The 11,442-nt window shown below is 43.9% G+C and overlaps 1 protein-coding gene across 2 annotated transcripts in view; it reads right to left on the reverse strand.

Annotated features, from left to right (window-relative positions):
• Positions 1 to 11,437, reverse strand: part of GMPR (guanosine monophosphate reductase) — a 107,320-nt gene extending 95,883 nt beyond the window's left edge. For both annotated transcript variants that reach the window (XM_072945630.1, XM_072945628.1), the window contains exon 1: positions 11,275 to 11,437. The gene's annotated coding sequence lies outside the window, so the exon portion shown is untranslated. The remainder of the gene's footprint in view (positions 1 to 11,274) is intronic.
• Positions 11,438 to 11,442: the final 5 nt, after the last annotated feature.

The raw sequence follows: 11,442 nt of genomic DNA on the forward strand, positions 1-11,442 counted from the left end.
GCATACTGTCCTCAAGGCCCATCCACTTTGTCACAAAAGGCAGGATTATTTCTTTCTTACAGCTGACTACTATTCTGATGTATATGTATCACATCTTTCTTATCCATGCATCTGTTGATGAACACTTAGGTTGTTTCCATGTCTTGGCTATCATAAATAATGCTGCAATGAATGTGGAGATGTAATATCTCTTTGACATAGTGTTTTCATTTTCAAATGCCATTCTTAGACCAACCCATGACAAGAGAAATTGGATTACCAGTTGGTTTAGATTAATCAAGATATATCTCCAAGAGAGGCTGGGAGGGTCCAGCCTCCCCTAAACCAACAGATACCTGAATAAGGTCAGGGTTTAATTAGCAAGGAAGAAAGGTATGGGAGGAAGGCTGCTGGGTAGGCAACAATGGTGTCTGCCACAAACTCTCTCTCTTAATTGACACACAATAATAGTCATTCTTTGTGGTATACAGTTCTATGGGTTTTGACAAATGCAGAGTTGTATAATTCTACCACTACCACCATTGCAATTAAGATACAGAAAAGTGTGTTATGAAAGTGGATGGATCAATCAGCAGAGACTTGTTATGGTATAAACAAACAAGAGACAGGAATCATGGTTCTTACATCCTTTGCCCTTTATGAACACACTTCCAGGAGGATGACCAGGCACTGTGTAAGTGTAATATAGGAAGGCACAAATAGCATGTTATGCGGGTTTAAAGAAGGGAGAGACTCCTATCCTGGGCTATCACCTATCTTGTCCTTGTGACTATTTATGGTTCCCAGGACACCTTGCTGTGGTAAGGCCATCTCTGATTGCTGCTCCGTGGTTGACCTGATGATTTACTTTGCTTCCCAGTGCTCACAACCCTTGCTTCCTTTTCCCCATCCTTCTTGTCATCCCCCCGTTAGCCAGTTGGCATAGTTCAGGTCCTCTGTCCAGATCAGGATCTATTTTCAGTCTAAAGAGGGAGGCTGGGTCTGCAGAGGGCCTCATTCCAGAGAGAGATGGCTGGCTCCAGGATGGCACATGCTCACTGGGGTCTGCCTTTTCATCTTCATTATGGCAGGTAGATGATGCTGACAAACTATTTTCAGAGACAGGCATGGTCTCTGTGATGACTTTGAACATAATAAATAATACAGTAAAATGAAATAATGATTATAGTAAGGACAGCAAACATAGTAGCTAGCTGACAAACCAAAACACTGCCCAGCAAGAGCAGCTTTTCAGCCCCGTTCAACAATACTTACAGTGTTCAGAGTCCCGTGAATGAGCCCAACTGTGGCTAAAACCACAGTCGTCTAGCCCGAGTTGCTTTCATCCAGAGAGCTGGCGCCAATGCTTGTCTTCACTGCCCAGGGCTAGTGCTTGCCCGTGTAGTGCCTTTGTGCAAAGTAGAAAAAGTCTCCCCTTCCCATGCAACTCTATATCCATCTATTAGGAAAACATTGTCATATGCAGTAAAACTGTAATCAATGCACAGATCCTTGGGGTATGAGCTTTGAGTGGTACCCCTTAGGTTACAACCAGCACGGCCATAAACAGTAGGCTTGGGACCCACTTGTTTGGAGCATAAGTCTGTTGTCTCAGAAATGTAGCAGGTCCAGATCAGTGGTTTGAAGGATACCTGGCAGTTTTTCAACGTATTCATTCGGCACTGACGAATTGGTTACTATATTCTAGATGCTAAGTGCGATATGAGCATTATCTCATTTAATCTTTGCAGAGTAACTGTGAACAGGCATGATTTTTATCCCTACTTCACAGATGAGGAAATCAAAGTTATTGCTTGCCTTAATTCACATCATTAGTAAGTGACAGAGCTTAGCCAGCATCCTGACGGAGCTGATACTAAAGTTCCCACTCTGCTTCTGAATACATATATTTACCTATAACAATTCTGTTGGAATTGATGTTGGTCATTCTTAGAGATATTCATATTATTGCATTTCTTTAATACAGTTTTGTTGGATTTCTCAGGGTAAAAAAGGAGGGGACCCTGTAATACTTAAGGTGTGGCAGAAGATGAGGACGTAAACATATTAAAACTACAACTATTAAGGGGGGAAAATCTATCTTTTCAGACAAAATGACTGAAGACAAGTAACTGTTTCAGCAGGAGGCGTGACCTGCACGGTGCTTCTGCGCCACCTGTTTGAGCGGGGACAGCTGTGACTGTGCCCACTCAGGAGGATTAGTTTTCCAAACTGGAAGCTTGTTGGCAAAGATTCAAGCATGAGAGCCCGAGCTTTCACAGCGATAATCCTTTTGATCTTGGGAGAGATGAGGTGGCGGCTTCCTCCTGAGTACATTCCAAAGAGGAATTCAGTGGCCGGAGACCAGGTTTTCCTTTCCTCTTGGTTTCTGTAGTCATGACAGCATAGCTTTGGGGCCAAGAAAACCCTCTTGCTGAAGTCCTGCTATCTTGCCGCCTTCTCTGAGAAAGCTGATCGAAGTGAATGAGGAATGAAAAATTTCGCCCAACAGCTTCTTATTTGGTTTCCTTACACGAAGGATTCTTAATTTAACTTATTTCCTCTTCCTAATTAGATTTAGCAATTAGGGTTGCCCATTAACCTAGAATTTTCCTATAAGAGTTTCACCCTCCACCGTGCCCGCCTGCTTCATAGCACCACAGCTGTGTAATTGCAGTTAAATTCACATCTCCTCTTCAAAGCAGATATACATAGCCAGATCCAGGTGGCTGGCTCTCCCATCCAGTTGGATTCAAGAAACACGTGCAAAGCACTTTGCCAGCCACTCTGAGGTGATGGAAAGATGAGGAGGGCCGTCTGGGACCTCTAGGCTCCCAGGAGTCATTTGTTTATTTATTAAAAAATGTTTATTGAGTACCTACTATCTGCTAGGCACTGTTCGGGCATCGGGAATACAGCAATAAACAAAGCAGACAAAATCTCTTTACTTTCTGGTGATGGAGACAGACAATAAAGAAATAAATAAGTAAATACATAGTATGCTAGATAATGGGAAGGACAATGGAGGAACTACTGTAATCTAGGCATATGTATTTAAAAAAGCAAACAAAACCTTCTGACGCTGCGTGTTGGTGCCAAGTGCTCTGGAATTATAATGGAAACAGAAATTCATTTTGACAGAGGAGGCAAGAATTTGTGCAAGTGGGGAGATCTAAGCTGGACCCTGAAGAACATTTAGGCCAGGTGAATATAGCTACAATGCAAAGAGGCAAGAAAAAAAGCTCTCCAGGCATTACAAAACATGTCAGCAAAGGTCCAGGAGTGAGGAGAGAGGAGACACTACACACATTCAGAAGAGCCGAACAGTTTACTCCAGTCTCAGCAGTGGTGGGATGACAGGTGGAACAGAAACCTAATCTGGAAAGGTATGTAGAGGCCAAGTAATGAAGAATTTTGACTTCCAAGGAGTACGGGTTGAGCTCTGCTGGCAGCAGGTAGTTACTGAGCATTTTACATGGAGGGTGCCCTGAGCAGATGTGTGTATAGACAGCAGTGTGTCAGACAGTGATGTGTCAGCTGGATGCCTCATCCAGGTGCAGGAGATCCCTGGGGTGATGCTGGCCCTGGTGGCTGACACCCAGTAACACTGAGGTAACAAGAGGCTGGTCTCCCTTAAAAAACAGGTGGCACTATCTTATGACTCAGAATAGCAAGCTAGACATTTACATTCAAACATGATCTTTCCTTCATTCCCAAGCCACTGATATTCAAGTTCAAGGGCAGTAAACTGAGGCTCTGACTGATTCACAGCTTCTTCCTTTTACTGTGTAGTTGAGCAACTCAGGAGCTGAAAAGCTGAGGTCTGTTGATAACTCAATGATTTCTTGCACCAAGCCTCAGTGAAGGCTTGCATTAAGAGGTGTGGCTTGAGTCTTCTCTTGACCAACTGCACATTCGGTCAGTCTTCTGTATCTGTGGGTTCTGCATCCTAAGACTTGACCAAATGTGAATCAAAAATTATTCAAAGAAACAAAATTCCAGAAGGCTCCCAAAAGCAAAACTTGAATTTGTTGCATGCTGGCAACTATTTACATGGCACTTACACTGTACTAGGTATTCTAAGTAATCCAGAGATGTCTTAAAGAATACAGGAGGATGTGCCAAAGTTACATGCAAATACGATGCCATTTTCTATAAGGAACTTAAGTGTCCACAGATTTTGGAATCTGTGGAGGATCCTGGAACCAATTCCTGTGGATACTGAGGGATGACTGTAGATGGTCGGAGACATACGGAAGGGAATGAATTCCACCATCTTCACTCTCCTGGCACTGCAATTTACTCTCATGGTTCATAAGTAATAAACAGCCCAAAAGAGAAGAGGAGGAAATACTTCGAGGAGTTTCACCATCATCCCCCAGTTGACTCCCCTTTGCTAACTCAGCTAACAAAGATATTTGGTTCACCTGAGTTTAAAGAAAAATATTCCCCGTTCCCTGTTCTTCCTCTTCTTCCACATTTCCTTCCCTATTTTTATTAGGCTCACTTTCTTGCCTCCTCTCTCTGTTGCGTTTATGGTGTCAGCAAAGGAAGGACAGAGATGCCTGCATGGGGGTTTCAGACATTTTTTGCCACACTGCGTGTATAATGTCAGTCTTTCCCCATCTTTCCTCAAAGTCTTGCGCGAAGTATCCATTTCTAAGGAACGCTTTGTGGAGGTGGCTCTAGATGTTAGCCCTTTTCCCGGTGGGTGTGGACCTGGAACGGGGCGGGGGGGGGGGGCGGCCCTCCAGGGACCTGCCGTGCTGCTCACAGAAGCTGGATGCAGCGCACACACATTCTCCTGTCCAGCTCGAAGGCCTGCGCAACACCGGCTCTCGTTCTCTCCTTGGGGATTAGTGGTGGTAACATGAAGCCAGCTAAGGACGGCTGGCAAAGAAATGGGTATTAACATTGATACTTTGAAAGCTCCAGAGCTAGCCAAGATTTAAGTCCTTCAGTTGTTTTCAACAATCCTTTCAGTTGGTCAAAAACACAGTGCTGGAAACCCCGGACTCCTAATCCCATTTGTTTCTATCTGAATACCTTCCCACTGTCTGTTAAAGGGTTTGTATTTTTTTTCCCTAGAAAACATAATAATTAAAAGCAAAATTGCTTCATGGGGTGGAATTGGGCTGTTTCAAAGGGGAAGGGTGTGAGAGCCATGAATAGTGAGGATTCTTGCAATTCACAGTTATACCCTCAAACTCAAGGAGGGAGAGAATTTGGACTGTTAGTCACACTCATTAAAAAACAAAAGCAAAGAAACAAAGCCATTTATTTGTCATCATGTCCCTTGGATGTTCTGTGTGAGCCCGTCTGAGGCCCGGTGCAGTTTTGCAGCAGTGCTGGGTGGGGCTTCAGAGCTCCCGTGGCCATGGTGGCTTTTGTAAATTAATTCCAACGTGAGGGCTGGGGCTGGGGCTTCCCACACAACACCAAGCAATTCAGATACCAGCAGGGTGTCAGAGAATTCAACTCAATTCTGACACCGTCCACCCAGAGACAGCATCCAATTCTACAAGGTAAGGCTTCAGTCCTACAAGACTGCCCCTGCCGCCCACTTCAGATGCAAGTTGAAAAAGCCCGGGTTGTTACGGTGCTTCTGCCTGCCTGTAAACCAGAGGTCCCCAGAACCCCCTCCTCAGGTCAGATTAATTTGCTAGAGTGACTCAGAACTCTGAGAAACATTTTACTTACTAGACTACCAGTTCATTGCTTTAAAAAGTAACTCAGGAACTGCCAGGTGGAAGAGATGCTCAGGGCAAGGTGTGCGGGAAGGGGCGCAGAGCTTCCACGCCCTGTCTAGACGCCCCTCTCCCAGATCCCTACATGTTCACCAACCCAGAAATCATCTGCACCCTTTTCTTCGGGGTTTTTATGGAGGCTTCATTACATAGGGTGATGAACTCATTAGCTATTAGTGACTGATTCAAGCTCCAGCCCCTTCTCCCCTCCCTAGAGGCTGGGGGTTGGGACTGAAAGTTCCAACCCTCTCATCTCATAGTTGGGTTCCCTGGCAACCAGTCCCATCCTTAGGTGAGATCCAGAAGTCACCTCAAAGACGTCTTTATTGATCTCATCACTTAGTACAACAATTCCAAGGGTTTTAGGAGCTCTGTGCCAGGAACGGTGACCAAGACCAAATATATATTTTTTAGTATGAATCACAACATCACAATTTGACTCCTGGCTCTCCCTCTTTCTAGCTCTGTGACCTTAAGAAGTCACTTCATCTTTCTGTGCCTCAGGTTCTCGCTATAAATGAGGCCGTAAGGGCACTTACTTCACAGGCGCATTGTTAGGATGAGACAGGTGGATTCCTATAAAGCCGTTAGACCGGTCTAGCATCTAGGGCTGGACCTCGTGGGCCCCCGTGCTAAGGATCCTCAGCAAATACTCTTACGTAGTACTGTGTATAAATTTAGGTTACACACCAGAGGGGAGAGGGAAAGCTTGGCGGCTTCTCAAAAGGAAAAAGAACTTTCAAACAGCGGGGAGCTATGAAGTGGGAAATGCCTTCCCGAATCAATTACTGAGGTAGGGGTGGGGCTCATGGCTCCCAGACTGGAGGGTGGGGTCTACCTTCCTCTTTCCCCTGCCAAGAGGCAGAAACAGAAGAGGGGGCACTGAGAAAGACTTGTAATTCCACTTAAAGTTTGTGATGTAAGTTACACCGGCTTTTGGTAGAGCTGACATCATATCTAAAACCCAGGAAAGTCATTTTTACACATGCAGGAACTTGGGCCTGAACAGATAACCTGAGTGCCATTTTGAAGGCACTGCCTGACCCTACGGGTGTCATACACACCTGCCATCTATGAGCACCATACCGCACCCATAGGGGTGGCCTCTGGAGAAGCTTTGAAGGTAGACATGGTAGCTCCTCTACCCCCAACTCCCTCCCACGTCCCCCTAACACTCTCCTGGCCCGTAGCAGCATCAGCCCCTGGTTTTGAACACAAAGGACATTTGTTGCATGCAATCACTGTATAAGGCTGGCCTCTTTCTATTATGAATAATCATGAAATTGGGGGTGAAGGAGAAAGGCAGCTCCACATCTGAAGCTACAAAAAGGCCGTGATTCATTTTTAGTCTCTTTATTCAGCAGCCTGGTCTCAGATCATTTGCAGCAAAGTTTTACCCTAGAGCAAGTTTCCTCAGTCATGTTAAATTCATGGGGGAAATCCTCCTAGGATTTAGAATGAAAAACAGACAGCTTTAATAACTGAAACGCTGGTGTAAAGAGCGGGGAAAGGGAGTATGTTCTAACCATTTAGGGAAAAAATGGATAAGATGTTACTAATAAGCTCTGCTATGTTTTCATCCTGCCGTTTTCTTCATCTGAAGGAATACTGAGATGAGCTTTTAAATTCTGGATGATTATCTGACAGCTTCCATCTTTAGGGCAAATTATCAGCAAGGGTTTTATATCACTATTACCTTGACTCAAAACTCAGAGGACACACGCTTACCGGAGCCCAGACGAGGAAATAAAATCTACAGAAAAGAGTGCTGTGAACAGAACTGCGGAATCCAGCTACTTCTAGGTTCCCTTACGTGACATTTGTGGATACTGTCCTTTTTATCGAGTCGGGCTGGGGTCCTACCTCCTGGATGTGGTCCCAACCTAACTTCCCGGCTTCGTCTCTCACCATTCTCCCGCCAACAACCCATCCAACCACACACCCTGTATTCCAGTTATGCCTAACTGCCCACTGGTCCCAAATGTGTCACATGTTTGAACACTTTCCTTCTGCCTACATTTCCTATCTGGGTGAGGTTTAACTCATTGTTAAGACTCATCTCCAACATGACTTTCTCCCAGAAATCTTTCCAATGTAAGCAAAGTTAGTGGCATCTTATTCTGTTCCTCCACAGTACCTAGGACCTGCTTCACTGTGGAGTTCAGTAGACTGGAATTATTAGTTTACAATGCCAGTTCCCCTTGGTGATCCTGAAAGGGCAAGGACTTTACCTGGGATATCTGAACCCTCTGGTCCAGGGTTTCTCAAGAGCAGCAGTATTGACATTTTGGGCCAGAAAATTCCGTGGTATCGGGGGCTGTCCTGTGCATTATAGGATGCAATCATCCCTGGCCTCCACCACTAAATGCCAGTAGCAACCCATCCTCATGTGATGATTAAAAATTGTCTCCAGACATTGCCCAGTGCCTCCTGGGGGAGAAAATGACCCCAGGTGAGAACCACAGTTCTAGCCCTAACAGAGAGCCTGATATATACCAGGTGCTTAATACATATTTGCTGAGGTTAATAAATCAATGTCCAAATTAACGAACAAAAACCGAGGGAACCAACAGATGAAGAAAGATCTTACTGTATCTCTCACACCCTCATCAAATCAAACCTAAGATCTTTCTCTTCACGGATTGGCTCTACTCTCTTCCTATCTTTTCTGTCACATCCTTGGTCCCTCACCTGCATGTGTCACATTCTGATGCTTTGTTTTCCCTCCCACCAACCCAAATTCTGTACTGATTGCAAGACAAAGAACAACTTAGCCACTTCAAAAAGCCTTCCCCAATGCACCCAATCCAGTGACCTCCCTACTTCACTTTCTCTAAGTATTTATGAACAGGGTCTATAGTGAACAATTACCAGCAATATATACACATATGTGCATATATGTATACACATACGTGTACATGCGTATGTCTATACATACATGTATACACAGTATTTTGGTCTTAGAACTATTATCTTTTTGGTTCACATATGCGTATAGGAATTTTCTTCTTACCTGGAAGAATCACCCTTTGATAGACGCCTTACTTATGCCTTTGAGTTTTTTTCCTCTTAGCTTTAGCACAAGTTTATGAACAACAGATGTTTAGCTTTTGCTTGAAGTGAATTTTTTTTCTGTATGCATCTGGCAGGTGTGTTAAATCTGTGTAATTGGTGGGGTCTTGACATAGTTTTGTTTTTAAAAGGCATAGGGCTAACTCTAACATCTTGCAGATTTTAAACAAACTCATTTCAAAGAGATTCTGCAAATACGAAAAAAGTGATTTGCAGTGTTCTAGGATTTCTGTGAGAAGGAACTGAATATGATAAGTAGTGAGAAAGACCAAAATGGCTGCATTTTGTCTTGAATTCGGACTGTGCTTGAACTCTGTCTAGGCTTTTTTTCCCCCCATTTCTTGGTAAAACTTTTAAAAACACTGACCTTCCTGGTTTATTACGAGTCCTCTCAACACCCAAGCATCCTCTGCCACTGCTTACTTGCAGTGACTTGTCCACATACTTTCCCCCACACTTGTTTAGAAATTTGCTCAAACTTCCATTCTATGGGGCAATCCTTTCTCACATTTTACTTGGAACAGTTTCTGCTTTGCCCAAAAGCAGTCACTCTATGGGGCTCCTGATCCTCAGGGCTCAATGGCAGAGTTAAGGGGCCAACCCCAGAATTTTCGTGCATTGCACCTGAGCTCCACATGTGTGACAGGGTAAGTACAGGGTGGACGTATGGGAATGGGGTAGGGTGGGGGAAAACATCTCTAGCTGCACCACTAATTTTTGTAACTCTTAAGAAAAAGACCTCTCGGTGGCCCCCTCCTCTATGCCTACCCACGTCTTCCTGTTTAAAATACAAAATCAAAATGCTTCTCTTGACCCAGCCTGCTCCTACGGTCCCATTGTGACTTACTCCACCTCACTCACCACCAGTGCATGTTGACCCCCATTTATCGTTCCTACGGACGACTTCTTGTATTGTCATGTCTTCAAATACCAGTTAAATGTAACAGCCACCAAATGCTTCTCTTTACTTTTTCCATCCTCTGGAAGTTCCAACCCAAGTTTTCAATTGACCCCAGGTTTGCCAGTCACCAAGCATCTCAAATGCAGCCTGTTCAAAATCAAATTAAATTCCCTTTCTGCTCCTATGGCCCACTCCCCTCTATTTGTCCCTCTATTAAAGACTACCTGTTCCAAACTAGAGGCAGGATTTGTCTATGACTTGTCTGTCTTACTCAATACTGATCATACTTCTGAAGTCTCCTGATCTGTCTCATTTTCATGTCGATAGATGTTCCCTGCCTCCGTTCTCTTCCCACTCTTGTGTATCCTCTCCTCTGTGGTAGGAATTCCCTGTGTAAGAATCAGAGCTGCCACTCTCCCATCCCTGAAGTTCCTGGTTCTAAAGGCAGTGGAGAACCACATCCAAATCAAACCTGGAATTCAAGGTCACCCATTACCGTAACTCTAACCACGTTCCCTTCACAGCTTTATTTCTTCATTTCATTGACAGCCCCACCAAACTGCATTCTAACCCTGTATGCGCCACCTGGTAAGATCCACCTAGAATGTTAAGGCTTAGCTCAAAGGGCCTTTGAGAAGCACCCTTGCCCTTGGCCCCTATGGAGAATTAACTATTACTTTCTGGGTCTTCAGAGCACTTTACTTATAGTTCAATTAAGTCATCTTGTAAAATAGTAGTTTTCATGTTAGTCACTGAGCTTCAGGGGTCCACAGGATGAACAATATCTTACCTGTTTGTTGACCTGTCATCCATACACTCATCCTTCCATCCATTATTCTGGCCAGCATTTAGAGACTACCACACTTAAGATCTTCTCCAGTGCTAATATTTTATGATTTTGAACATCATTTAACTTCAATATACAGAGAAACTAGTGTAAATTAGAGGTTAAGTACATGACACAGGCATCCTGTGCCATTCATGTCTTGATCATGATTAAATTTCCACTGCTCAGTAATAACTTAGCAGGTACTCAATTAACGTGTTAAATGAACAAATGAATTAATTCCTAGAAATTGATCGGAGATTGGCTTACATATAAGAATAGTAGAAAGCAAATATTGTCTCTCAATTTTTAAAAAATTATTTACTGGGGGGAGGGTACAGCTCAAATGGTAGAGCGTGTGCTTAACATGTACAAGGTTCTGGGTTCAATCCCGAGTACCTCCTCTCAAAAATAAATAAACCTAATTTCCTCCCCCTACCCATAATAAAGTAAAAAATATTTTTTTAATTAAAAAAAATTTTTAAAAATTATTTACTTGAAATAACTGCACTTGTACCAAACTGAACTTTTGCAGCAGCTGAAATTACTCAATGGCTACAGACAGTTCTGAGTTACATGTATTATGTGCACCGTTCTTTACAGAGTATTTCCTGAGCAACACAAATGAGCACACACAGGCACACTTAGAGTAGCGAGGTCCTAGAAGTAGCAGGCTGGCCATCCTACAGAATGCAGCCCTGGCATGTATAGCCTGAGGCCACCACTGCAGGGACCAGACCGGCACTCACCTGTCCTGACCAGGAGACGCACTAGCGGCATCATCTGAGTTTAAATTTTTAACTTCCAACTTCGCCATTCCCTTCCTTCTCCAATACCTTCCAGTTCTTTTCCCAACTTTTACTTTTCGTCTGCTTGTGTACATTACCCCATTTTCACCTACATTCCAATCCTATAAA

Source organism: Vicugna pacos, chromosome 20 (assembly GCF_048564905.1).
Source record: "Vicugna pacos chromosome 20, VicPac4, whole genome shotgun sequence".
NCBI lineage: Eukaryota > Metazoa > Chordata > Mammalia > Artiodactyla > Camelidae > Vicugna > Vicugna pacos.